Below are 12,393 nucleotides of genomic sequence, written 5' to 3' on the forward strand. Positions count from 1 at the left end.
GATATGGAGCAGAGTTGTGCTGTGGACAGATGTATTGTCTGGGTATTGCTGTGTACTATGACACTTGCTTGTATCCATGCTAATTCCCTGTGACTGATGATAGACTGGCACTTGTGTATTCAGTGAGCTGCTGATTTCTGGCAGTTTGTTACTTTCAGGAATGAAGCGTTGGCTCATGGGCTGCAAAGATCAAGGAACGGTTTGTGTCTTAACTCTTAATGAGACCAGGTGAAAGTGCACAGGGCTCCCAGCAGCAGTTGCGTTTCCTGTTTCAGCTATACATTTCAAGAACTGTATATTAATAGAAAATAAACGGGTCAGAATGCTTGGCTGATAATACAATTAAAAAAAAAAAGAAATCCTTATTTCATTATTGCGTTGTAATGTAATATAAGCAGACTGTGTGGATTTCTGGCTATACTCCAACTCAAAAGGGGAAGAAATTCCTGGCTCTAAATTGCATTATATATTAATTACATTTACTTCTAACAAAGTATAGGCTTTGGTCTTATGCTGTATTCCCAGACCTGGGGGGCAAACATATGTCATATAGTCATATAGTAATGTGTGTTTAGTGTCTGGCACTTACAGTACATTGCAGAGAAAATAAATGCAAAATAGTATATAAATGCAATATAAATGCAATGGTACAAAATACAAAAGTATTCCCTTGTTTGATTGTTAAACTCAAGCATAATTGTTAGCAAGCAATACTAGATACACATACATTACAAAATACATAACATTATAAATGTTTAGTTAAAAAAAAAATAACCTAAGCAATAATGTAGATGTCAAACAGCTTTAAAAATGAATTCCATAAATGCACAATGTATAGTAAGCATGCACATCCTGCACACAAAGGCTGGTGCATGTGATCAGTACACATTCAACAGGTGGGAAAAAAAAAAAAAAAAAAAAAAAAAATATATATATATATATATATATATATATATATATATATATATTACATTTACTTCTAACAAAGTATAGGGTTTGGTCTTATGCTGTATTCCCAGAGATGGGGGCAAACATATGTCAGTGTACAACATTCAGCTGGCTACCTGTAAATAGTAATGTGTGTTTAATGTCTTACACTTGCACTACATTGATATTGCAGAGAAAATAAATGCAAAATTGTACAAAAAGAATCCCTTCTTTGATTTTTAAACTCAAGCATTAATGTAAGCAAGCAAAACTATATCCATATACATTAACAAAGTATATAACATTATAAATATTTAGTAAAAAATAAATAAAAAATAACATAAGCTATAATGTAGATGCCAAACAGCTTTAAAAATGATTTCCATACGTGCACAATGTATAGTAAGCATGCACATGCTGCTTACCCACTGCTCACACAAAGGCTGGTGCATGTGATCATCACACATTCAACAAGTGGGGGGAAAAAAAGAAGTAGAAATATATATATATATATATAGATAGATAGATAGATAGATAGATAGATAGATAGATAGATAGATAGATAGATAGATAGATAGATAGATAGATATTACATTTACTTAACAAAGTATAGGCTTTGCTCTTATGCTTTATTCCCAGACCTTGGGACAAACATATGTCAGTATACAACATACAGCTGGCTACCTTTAAATAGTAATGTGTGTTTAATGTCTTACACTTGCAGCTCATTGATATCGCAGAGAAAATAAATGCAAAATAGTACAAAAGTATCCCCTTGTTTGTTAAACTCAAGTATTAATGTTAGCAAGCACAACCAGATGCACATAAATTTACAAAGTACATAACGCTACAAATATTTTGTAAAAAAGAGAATAACATAAACAATAATGTAGATGCCAAACAGCTTTAAAAATGAATTCTATATATGCACAATGTATAGTAAGCATGCACATGCTGCATACCCACTGCTTACACAAAGGCTGGTGCATGTGATCATCACACATTCAACAGGTGGGGGCAAAAAGAAAAATAAAGAAAGGGGAAAAAAAAAAAATATATATATATATATACACACACATACACATACACTATTTATCTTTCCGTTTCCAAGAATTGTACTGGGTTTTACAAAAAAAATAGAACAAAACAGCCTGAAGTCAGTAAATATATACATATTTAGCAAACACTATATATCAATTATATATTATATCAATTATATATATATATATATATATATATATATATATATATATATATATATATATATATATATATATATATATATATATATATATATATATATATATATATATATAATATATACCTGAAGTGTATGTCTTTTTTTTTATCCTTTCAAAAAGATAAGGCATTGTGTAGACAATCGGTGAACTTTTCATCTTCCAGCCATCTCTCCAGTAATGTATTGTGGTTAATAATTGAACAGGTAGATTGGTTTGGCTTTGTGCTGCTGGTTTGAATGGTAACCAGAGATTTTCATTAAGGTATTTTCAGCACCACCCTATTGAATAGATACTCGCTTCAATTCAAACAAACTAATCAGTGAACAGTTACCCCCACTTGCATCTAGAGCATCTACTTATGCTAACTCATTTACTAACAGTTTTCATTGCTTTTTTTCATTGTATCACTTAATTTTACATCATTATATCAACATAATGTATTACTCTTTGTTAAAGATGAAAAGTTAACATATAGTGAGCTTATTGTTGTGACCAATAATATGTATAAGGGTATTATAGGATATTGTTGTAATTGGAAGTGGGTTAGCAAATCTCTATTTAGGAAGTACTTAATAGTACCCAATTATACCCCATAACATATAACATATAACACTACACTTATGTCTGTATATAATATTTGTTTTCTTTGTCATATTTCTTTAAAAACAGTGCACGTGGTTCTTTTTAGTTCTACACAAGTGTCAATCATAAAACATCTAAATTCAGCACCACATCTCTGGACAGCGCTCACAAGTAAATGCTCCTTGGGTTACACAAAACACTCTATAGTGAAATTATGCCAACCGGTATCGCTCTATGTGTTCTGGTACTAAAACTCCCAACATGCTTCATAAGCCAAAAACTTTATAATGTCTGCCAGAGAGCTGGGAGGGCATGATGTGACTTGTAGTTCAACAGAAGTCTGAGAGCTATGGTTTGCCTATCAGCAATACACTACTATCATACAAAAAAATATACCCTATTCATAAATGAATAGTGATGGAACCCTCCTCCAACAATGATATAGACTGAGAAACTATATAGTATTTCTTAAAATTAACTTTCTAATGTTTTAGGTAAATCCAAAAGTATTTTGTATACTTAGCGATATCTTATATCTCTATATATTATACTGTATATAAAAATAATATCAGATATTGTAAAAAAGAAAAAAAAAGAACAGTAGTTTTTCATTTCCTTTAAAATGTATAGTTTAGTTTTACCTGTTTTGAATAGTAACACCTGACTTTTCATATCATGAACCGTAATGTAGTACATGCATGCTGATCTCACCATTATATATTATAGTATACCATAGGGAGCACGCTGGAAATTGAAAAAAATTTTTTAACTACATGTGCAGTGCAACTACATTGTACATCTCATTATGCTGATTCATTGGAGTGATTCAATGGAGTCTGAAGCCAATCAACATCCATTGTTCTAGAATTGTAATAATTCTGACAAAACAAACATAAAGTTAGTGAAAATGCTAGCTTATGTTCATAATTTTGCTTGTTTTTAATTTCCCGATTTATTTTATTTGCAGGATGTAAATATTTTCATTTAAGCCCCCCTTTCCATTGATCAAGCTAGTTTCGCATACAGTTTCTTACAGCTGAATAATATGCAACTTTTCTCCCCTTTTCTTTCAAAAGGCAGAATGCAATGTAAATTCAGTGCAGAAAGCCAGGTTAAAACATATTATTATTATTATTATTATTACACGTTATTTAAACATTGTTGCTTTGATGCATGTGAAAGCTATGATGGTGATCATTCTCTGATATATTTATTTTTGCTGGTGAAAACTTAATCGGTTATTCCCTAAGAGTGAAGGTTTATTTTAAAGAATGCTGGATGTATGTTGTTTTTTTTTATTCTTTTATGGGGGAAGTTTAACCTCAGACTTGCATAATAATACAAAAAAAAAACACCTAAAGTTCAACATGCCTTTTTTTGCTGTCTAACGAGACACATCCTTATAAGAATAAATATTATCCTTGTATCCAGTAAGCTAAAATTACAAAAAGATATTTAAGTTAATGTAAAATTTGTCAATTGAATTTCCTTTGATCCCCACTGAGCTACTTAGCTACCTCCACCATCATGTTAAAAAAAAAAAACATACCACCATTAGAGTTGTGTACCCAAGATTGTGTATATTGGCAGACATGTGCAGGGTTGTAGTAGTTTGTGATCATGCTGAGATGCCACTGACGTCAATATCACCTGCTAATAATAATGTGATGTGCTGGATCATAACCTAATATGCACAATACTAATACAATTAGCATGAATACATAATCTCAGGAGAAGGACAGGCAAGAGAGACTGCATGTAACACATTTTTTTATGCATAAAACTTTAATGAAACTTTTGACACAATTTAATCTGACAGCTTTCATTTTTTTCTTAACTAATTCATATGGACAAAAAGATTAATAATTATCTTCTGTTAATTTTTATCAAAATAATTTCATTAGATGATGGTAACAATATAGCAGGCAAGAATTGTCCATCCTTAGAGATATTTCTTCTTTTACAACGTCTGTATTATCAAAACATTTATTAAAATTCCCAGAACGCCACAACGTGACTCAACATACCAGTGTATTCATTCTACCTTTACAGATTTTTCTAGGCTGAGCGCAAAGACACTGCCCAAGAGAAAAACATCTAGCAAGAATAAGATGAGAGACTGTCAAGAGAAGAAATGACAACCTGTTTTCTTTGGAGAAAACACTTCTAAGGTCTGTGCTCTTTTAACAGCTACTTATGAAAGTTTAACTAAAAAAGTAAAAAAATACAAACTCTGCAATATGTTTGTACATGTGAAAAAAATATCTATTATACACACTCATACACAGATAAGTATCATTTCAAACACATACACACAGCTTATTTGGAAGGTCTCATTGGCTATGACAATGAACATAGTCATTCTTGATTTTGTTTCCTTTAAATAAAGAGAAAGTGGAAGTTGGAATTAATAAAATGTGGTATTATAGGCACTATACAAATGGAATAAGGAAAAAAAAGAATGGAAAGGGAAAATTAAAGACTGATACTTGTATTTGAGACCTCACTTGTATTTGAGACCTCACTTTGAGACCTCACTTGTAAGGTCTCATTGACTATGCCAAGAAAAATGTTCATTCTTGATCTAGTTTTCTTTGAAGTCACTATACAAATTAAGCAAAAGAAAAAAATGAAAGAAAGGTAAAGGAGATTTAAAGATTCATACTTTTATTCAAGACCCCACTCGTATTTGAGACCTCACTTGTCTGTGACAATGAAAATGTTCATTCTTGATGTAGTTTTCTTTTGGTAAAGTTAATGTGGAAATTGGAATAAAAAACAGTGGTATTCAAGTCACTATACAAATGAAACAATAGAGAAAAATGAAAGGAAGGAAAAAGGAGAATTAAAGACTCATACTCATATTTAAGATCTCCCTTCAAGACCTCACTCATATTTAAGACCTCACTTGGAAGGTCTCATTGGCTATGCCAAAAAAAAAAATAATTCTGTAGATCCGGGTTCCTTTGAAGTCACTATACAAACAAAGCAAAAAAAAGAAAAAAACTCTTATTCTAGACCTCACTCATATTTGAGACTTCACTTGGAAGGTCTCATTGGCTGTGACAATGAAAATGTTCATTCTTGATGTAGTTACCATTAGGTAAAGATAATGAGGAAATTGGAATTACTAAACTCTGGTATTAAAGCCACTATATAAATGAAACAAGAGAAAAAAATTAAAGGAAGAGAAAGGAGAATTAAAGACTCATACCCATATTTAAGACCTCACTTTGAGAACTCACTCATATTTATAAGACCTCACTTGGCAGGTCTCATTGGCTATGGCAATAAAAATGTTCAGTCTTGGTGTAGTTTTCTTTAAATAACGATAAGGTGGAAGTTGGAAGCAATAAACTTCAATATTAAAGTCGCTATACAAATGAAACAAAGGAAAAAAAAGGAAGAAAGGAAAAGGAAAATTAAAAACACATACTCGTATCTGAAGCCTCACTTTGAGACCTCACTCAAATTTGACTTCACGTAGAAGGTCTCATTGGCTATAACAATGAAAACGTCCATTCTTGATCTATAGTTTCCTTAAAATAATGATGAAGTGGAAGTTGGAATCAATAAACTGTGGTATTAAAGTCACTATACAAATGGAATAAAGAAAAAAAGTAGAATTAAGGAAAATAAAAAATAAAGACCTACTACAACCTATACAATACAATCCATCAGCTGATTCTGAACACAGAGGGAAATGCATGTTATTATTTTATTTTTTTTACATTTTTTTTTCTATTTTAAAAACCTCCTATTCTACATTCATTACAAACAGCTGGTGACAAATAAAATGAGAAATGAACAGCTCAGGTCAATTGTTACTAGAATTTGCTTTTACAATCCTGCGGTTTATTTTAAAATGCTTGCTTTTATCATTGATTTTTTTTTTTTTTAAGGAATGATCTTACCCTGTGTTTGCCTCTCACTAACCAGCCAGGTTTGGTTGATTGTCCATGACAAAGAGAGATTTCCTAGGCCAATGTAGATTTTACTTCCTTGATGAGATGATCATAATACATTCTGGAAGTTTTCCACTAAACAAGTTATGGTGTGCCTACTTTATAAATGTAATTTAATGTCATTTTTAATTTTACAGATTTTTAGTGAGGTCTAGAGGATAATATTTGGCTGTCTATGACAGAGAGATATTTAATAGGCCAATGTATATTTTACTTCCTTAAGTAATGACCCTTCTAAAGACTTTGGGTAATACAATAAAGACAGGACGTTTATAACTAGACAAATTATCTTGTGTCAACTTTACAGATTTTTCAGTCTAAAGGCAAAAATGGATAGACCAAGTTGGTCTAAATTCATATAATACAATAAATTTTTTATTTTTTTTTAATATTTATTTCTATAGTACAAACAACAGGGGAATAAATGCTTTTTTAATATACTTCAACAGAAGATATCAAATTAACAACTTTTGCATGTGGCTCTACTTTTAAAAATAATAACATAAACTTATAGGAAAAATCAAACCGTGCGGCTAAATAAACACCACCGCCTTAAGAAAATTAAAAAAATTACTAGAACAGTGAAAAGCATCTTTACATCAATCATATTTGTTTTTAATCTGCTTTAACCTAACCGTCACCTTTTACTTTATGACATTACTGTGTAAAGCTGATAGCTCCGGGTAATGTATAACATCCTATACATAAATACCTGTTTCTCAGTAACAAGTAAATCTTTGTTGGAAAGGTTAGAGCAAAAGATATGGATGCAAGTAGTTGGAATATACATGCTAATACTGCACACGGCACTCAGTGCAGCTTTTATTTTAATCCCCGGAAAATGTCAAGGTAAAATGACGCTTCTGCATTTAATTAACATAACATTGTAATAAAGTGATAACTCCCCTTGAAATGTCTTGATTATTGGGTTGAGAATTGCATGGCACAGGCAGGCATTGCTAAACAATTACTGAAAGTTGTGTTTACCATCTCCATTTTCTCAGAACTAAGGCAAGAAATGCCAAGGACATCTAGAATACTGAAGAGCTGAATTACAATGCCAAAGTAATAGCAACTCTTATCTGTTTGTAGCGCCATTAAAAACAGCCATTCTTAATAATAAATTAAAGGCATACAATAGTTGCCTGTCTGTTTCCTTTTACACCATCTGCAAATATCCTTATTGGTATAAGCATTGTAATGTAAATTTATACATTTTTTTGAAAGGACCTTCTTCGGTGAATAGGTAATTTTTGTCAGAATGCTAATTTATTTTATTTCTGTTAAATGACAGTAAAACAAATTTATTATGCAACGTTTGTTCTGACTCCTTTGCACTGAGTTGGCTTTATGTGCATCTGTTTTTTTTTTTTTTAATTAGTATGAGTTATATTACTATTTTAAATCTACAGTGTCACTATAGTCTATCTTTAATTTGAAATAATTTGGATGTTAGTCTAAACCCTATGAAATGAAAACTGTGTAAAAAAGAAATTGACATGACATTTGATTCTCCACACCTACTATTTTTTCCCAAAAGTTATATTAGGTCATATTTTCCTGTTGGGCACACTGGGGCATGAGATACTTTTCCAAGAAACAGAAATATGTTTGTTAGTTCAAGCATACCTTGGCTCCATGATCAAGCGTCCTGGTGAGAATAAAAAATGCTACAAACAGGCCAAGGGCTGCTACAAGATTTAAGGCTTCACGCTTTTGGCTTGCACATCTTAGAACATCCTTTCTCAAACTTTTTAAAAAGAAGGAACCCTTAAAATAATGTTCAGGCCTCAAGGAACCCTTGCTTATAAGATATTTTTAGTAATAATAATACACTTATGAATGCCATATTAGAGAAAATAATGATGATAATACTAATGGACAGGAAAGAAATGCAGACAATGCAAACTGTAGTGCTCCCTCATGTTAGTGGCCAGTGAAGTACCCCCTTTCATTAGTGGTCATTAGGGAAGGTCACTTTGTCTTGGTTGGAGGGAAGAATTTCCCTTACAAATGGCTAAAAAGATCATTGGAGACAGTGGTCATTTATCTCAAAGGCAGGAATTGCTCAAGGAACCCCTAGCAACCTCTAGAGGAAACCATGGGTTTCATGGTACCCTGGTTGAGAAAGGCTGTCTTAGAGGGACCACAAAATCATTCATTCATAACTTTACTTATATTAAAAAGTAGCTCTACTTACCTGAAAGGTTAATCATAATTATTAGTCTGTAAATAATAAAAAATCTTGATTGGCATTATGTTATAACTTAAGGATTATGCCAGTGGGTACCAACTTGATTCTGACATGGTATGGACAATATATTAAAGATTTCAAGGTACCCACATGATTATATAGCTCAGTTATGTTTATGGTGACAGAACTATTTAACAACTCTACTCAGATGGCTGTTGAGAACCTTAAACCTCAGAACATACTGCTGGCTGACTGGTTTGGTGGAAAGGTCTGTTGACCAGGTTGACCAGGTTGGATGGGCTATTATTCCCGCAAAATGAAGTAGGTGAAAGTGGCTTCTGAGCACACCAGCCTGTACACTTATACAATGCGAGAAAGTCTATGTACCAATCTGAAGAAAAAACAATATATGTGTAACAACATATTTGGTTTACTTTTTTGGGTTTAGATAGGGCCAATACATTGAGATTTACCTATCAAAGTGAATGTTTTTTTTTTTTTTTATGTTTGTCACATATGATTGGGGACCTAAAGTGAAAACCTTATTTACTAACATTCACTTTGGAAAGAGAACATAGACTTTACAAAGTGAAAATTTTATTTGCTCAGAGAATTACCTACATTTTCATAGTGAGGAGAAAAGCCTTGACATACTCATCTACACCTCCTGATATGTGCTTTTGGACTATTATGGATTTTATATAGTCATACTGAGGTACTAGAGTATTGCTCTTTTTACTTGTCCATACATTTTCATAGTCAATCAACCCTACTGAGACTGGTTTATGATGACTGGAGGGGTTCACACTAGCAGTTAATAAGATTAAATGTTCCATCTTTCTGGTGTAGGATCAAAGAATGAAGGTGATTGCTAATTTTCTCCCATTAGTATTTATCTAACTTCCTGCTACTCCTGTTCCATTTGCTGTAGTTTTACATGGACTTCATTATAGGCGTTGTATAGATAATCAGAATCCATTAAAAATACATATACTTCTACTATTCATAATAACCAGATTATTCTTCTTTCCAGTAATGCCGCAATGAAGGCAATCAAGGGAAAGGATGAATGGTCATTAGTGTATTTTATGCCAATAATTTTGTTAAAAAAGAGGCCCGCTTTCTTTTTTTAGTAAGACTCTAGGAAAATTTAGCTAAAAATAAGGCAATTCTAGTGGCAATTTGTAACTGTAGTAAATCTGTGAAGTGTTAAGGATATTTGGGCATATAAGGGATATCTGTCAATTATGAGTTTGGTAACATCTGAAAATCCTTTTTTTTTATCTTCATTACCAACACTGTTTGTAAATTTGATGTTAAATGGAATAATATGCATGCACGGTTTTTGTAGGGTACAGATTGGTGACTGAGAGGAACTTGATTTAAATATTTAACACATCTTCCTAAAGGTGAGTATTGGGTTTGATAAGTCTTTGTTGTAACTGTCCCACCAGTGGAAATGACAAAAATGAATGTGTATCTTAACCCAAATATGGAAAAAAACATGTTGTTTGTGGCCAATGTAATCTCCAATCTTTAAGGTGGTAATGGGTCCCTGCTCAAATTGCCCGAGCAATCCCAATTATAGTGATAGGTGTTTCAGAGGCTGTAGTCAATGTGGGGACATGGTTCATGTTTGGAGGTCCTTCCTGTAGTTAGTCGGGCTTTGGTCTAGAATATCTTCTTAAAATCTTCTTCCATCTTGTAATTCATACCATTGCCCGAATAGCTCTTCTCCATCAACTGATCCCTGGCTTTCATACCTCTTAACAGAAACTGATCATGTACTTGATTCTGGCAGCTAAACAATCAAAAGCCAAAACCTGGAAAAAACCCATGGTTCCCTTACTGTGAACAAGGCTGTATGCCAAAACACGTCAGCTGTTTTTAATCTTGACCTTTATGTAGCAAATAAAGATTTTCATAGAATTCTGTAGCTGCCGGCTACATGTTTTCTTGGAGCTGCGTTTTCAATGGCTGAGGGTCATTTCAACCAGAGCACCCAGTGAAGGACTCCACTCTTGATCCATGAGGTGTGTTCCCTGTTGTGAGCGCTGTCTTTGTGCTTTGCTTTTCCTTCCAGGCAGGTACCACATGAATGTGATGTTGTCCAACAAGAAATAGACCAGTGTCCTCAATGACATGCATTCTAAATTTTGTAAAATTTGGGAACCATGAATTAGTTATGCACTGTGCCCCTCTTTGGGAGCCTTATGATTTTCTTTTATTTTTGGCTCTCCTGAACCGAGTCTGTGGGGGAGGCACCGGCACTCCCCTCCTTCCTTTCCCCTACTTCCTCCCTCTCTCTTTCTTCTCTCTTTCTCCTCTCTCTAAACTGATCTTAGTTACACTGTTCTGGTTATATAGATACACAGGGCAGCTCACCCCAAATTGGTCCACCCCAATTTTATTTTTCCAACCTCTAGGGTGGATGCCAGTGTATAGATAACTGAACAGTCGTATATTTTCCTGTTCTGAGACATGTACAATAGGCCTTACTTAACACAAACTGTGGTGCGCATATTTCACTGTCCATGCCTCGGCCTCTGTGTGAGAATTCTATGTGTTATATTATTTAAAACTCTGTAAAAAAAAGAAACATTATTACAGAAAAATAACAGACTTACAGGCCAGATCACTAGGTAAAGATAAAGGAAAAATTCAGTAAAAAACAAATGCAACCACCACATCTAAGAATTGGTACGTTTCCATGTAAAACATTTTTGTGTTTAATACCACTTTAAGGATATGGACTTTCACACAAAAACGTAGCCCAGCATTCAAGTGTATGCTGCATAAGTAAACATAGCCCAGTACCTGTCATCTGGAGAAACCTTTATGTGTATGAAGACAGCATAACCTTCATATCAGAAGCTGTAAATCAAATCTACACTGCAATAGTAACCCATTGTCTTTCATCAGTAGAGAATCCACAAATAGCCTGATCAAAGCTAGTTCATCGTTTGCACCAGCTCAATTTCCTATTTACTTTAGGAGGTTTGGGCTTCCCTGCAGAGACAAAGATGGAGGGTAGCTATTATACCCTCCTGGGACAAATGCCAACATTGCATTTGGCCCTGCACAGACATCGTCCCCACCTGAGCGGTCCGGGAGCCGGTAATAGTGTACAAATCAGACCAGCCCTGTACAGACCTGGCAGGATTAATAAGGATTTCTAATGACATTTACTGGGTTACTTGCTTATTACTGCACACACTTGAACTATTACCCTGTGCATTTGTATCATGACGCACTTGTCCTTTACTCTTTATTGTGAACATGAGAGCAGATCAATTTACAGTACGTAATGCAAGCAAAATGCACCTTTAGGTTTTGTAAAACAAGTGAAAATAAATGCACATTGTTTTTGCCTACAGTTATTTATTCATGCCTGGGACTAATAAAATGTAAAAAAAAAAAAAAAACATTGGTTAAGAGTAAATTATGAATTCCAGCCAGCAGATGGAGCTCTGCTATCCTTCTC

General features: G+C 33.4%; 1 long non-coding RNA gene across 1 annotated transcript in view; it reads left to right on the plus strand.

The window, feature by feature from the left end:
- LOC143960288 (uncharacterized) overlaps positions 1-12,393 on the plus strand; it is a 160,651-nt gene that overhangs the window by 1,948 nt on the left and 146,310 nt on the right. The window contains exon 2 of the long non-coding RNA XR_013270292.1: positions 4,803-4,921. This is a non-coding gene — a long non-coding RNA (uncharacterized LOC143960288). The remainder of the gene's footprint in view (positions 1-4,802; positions 4,922-12,393) is intronic.

Source organism: Lithobates pipiens, unplaced genomic scaffold (assembly GCF_037356315.1).
Source record: "Lithobates pipiens isolate NorthernLeopardFrog02 unplaced genomic scaffold, aLitPip1_a1.2 Scaffold_8, whole genome shotgun sequence".
NCBI classification, from domain to species: Eukaryota; Metazoa; Chordata; class Amphibia; order Anura; family Ranidae; genus Lithobates; species Lithobates pipiens.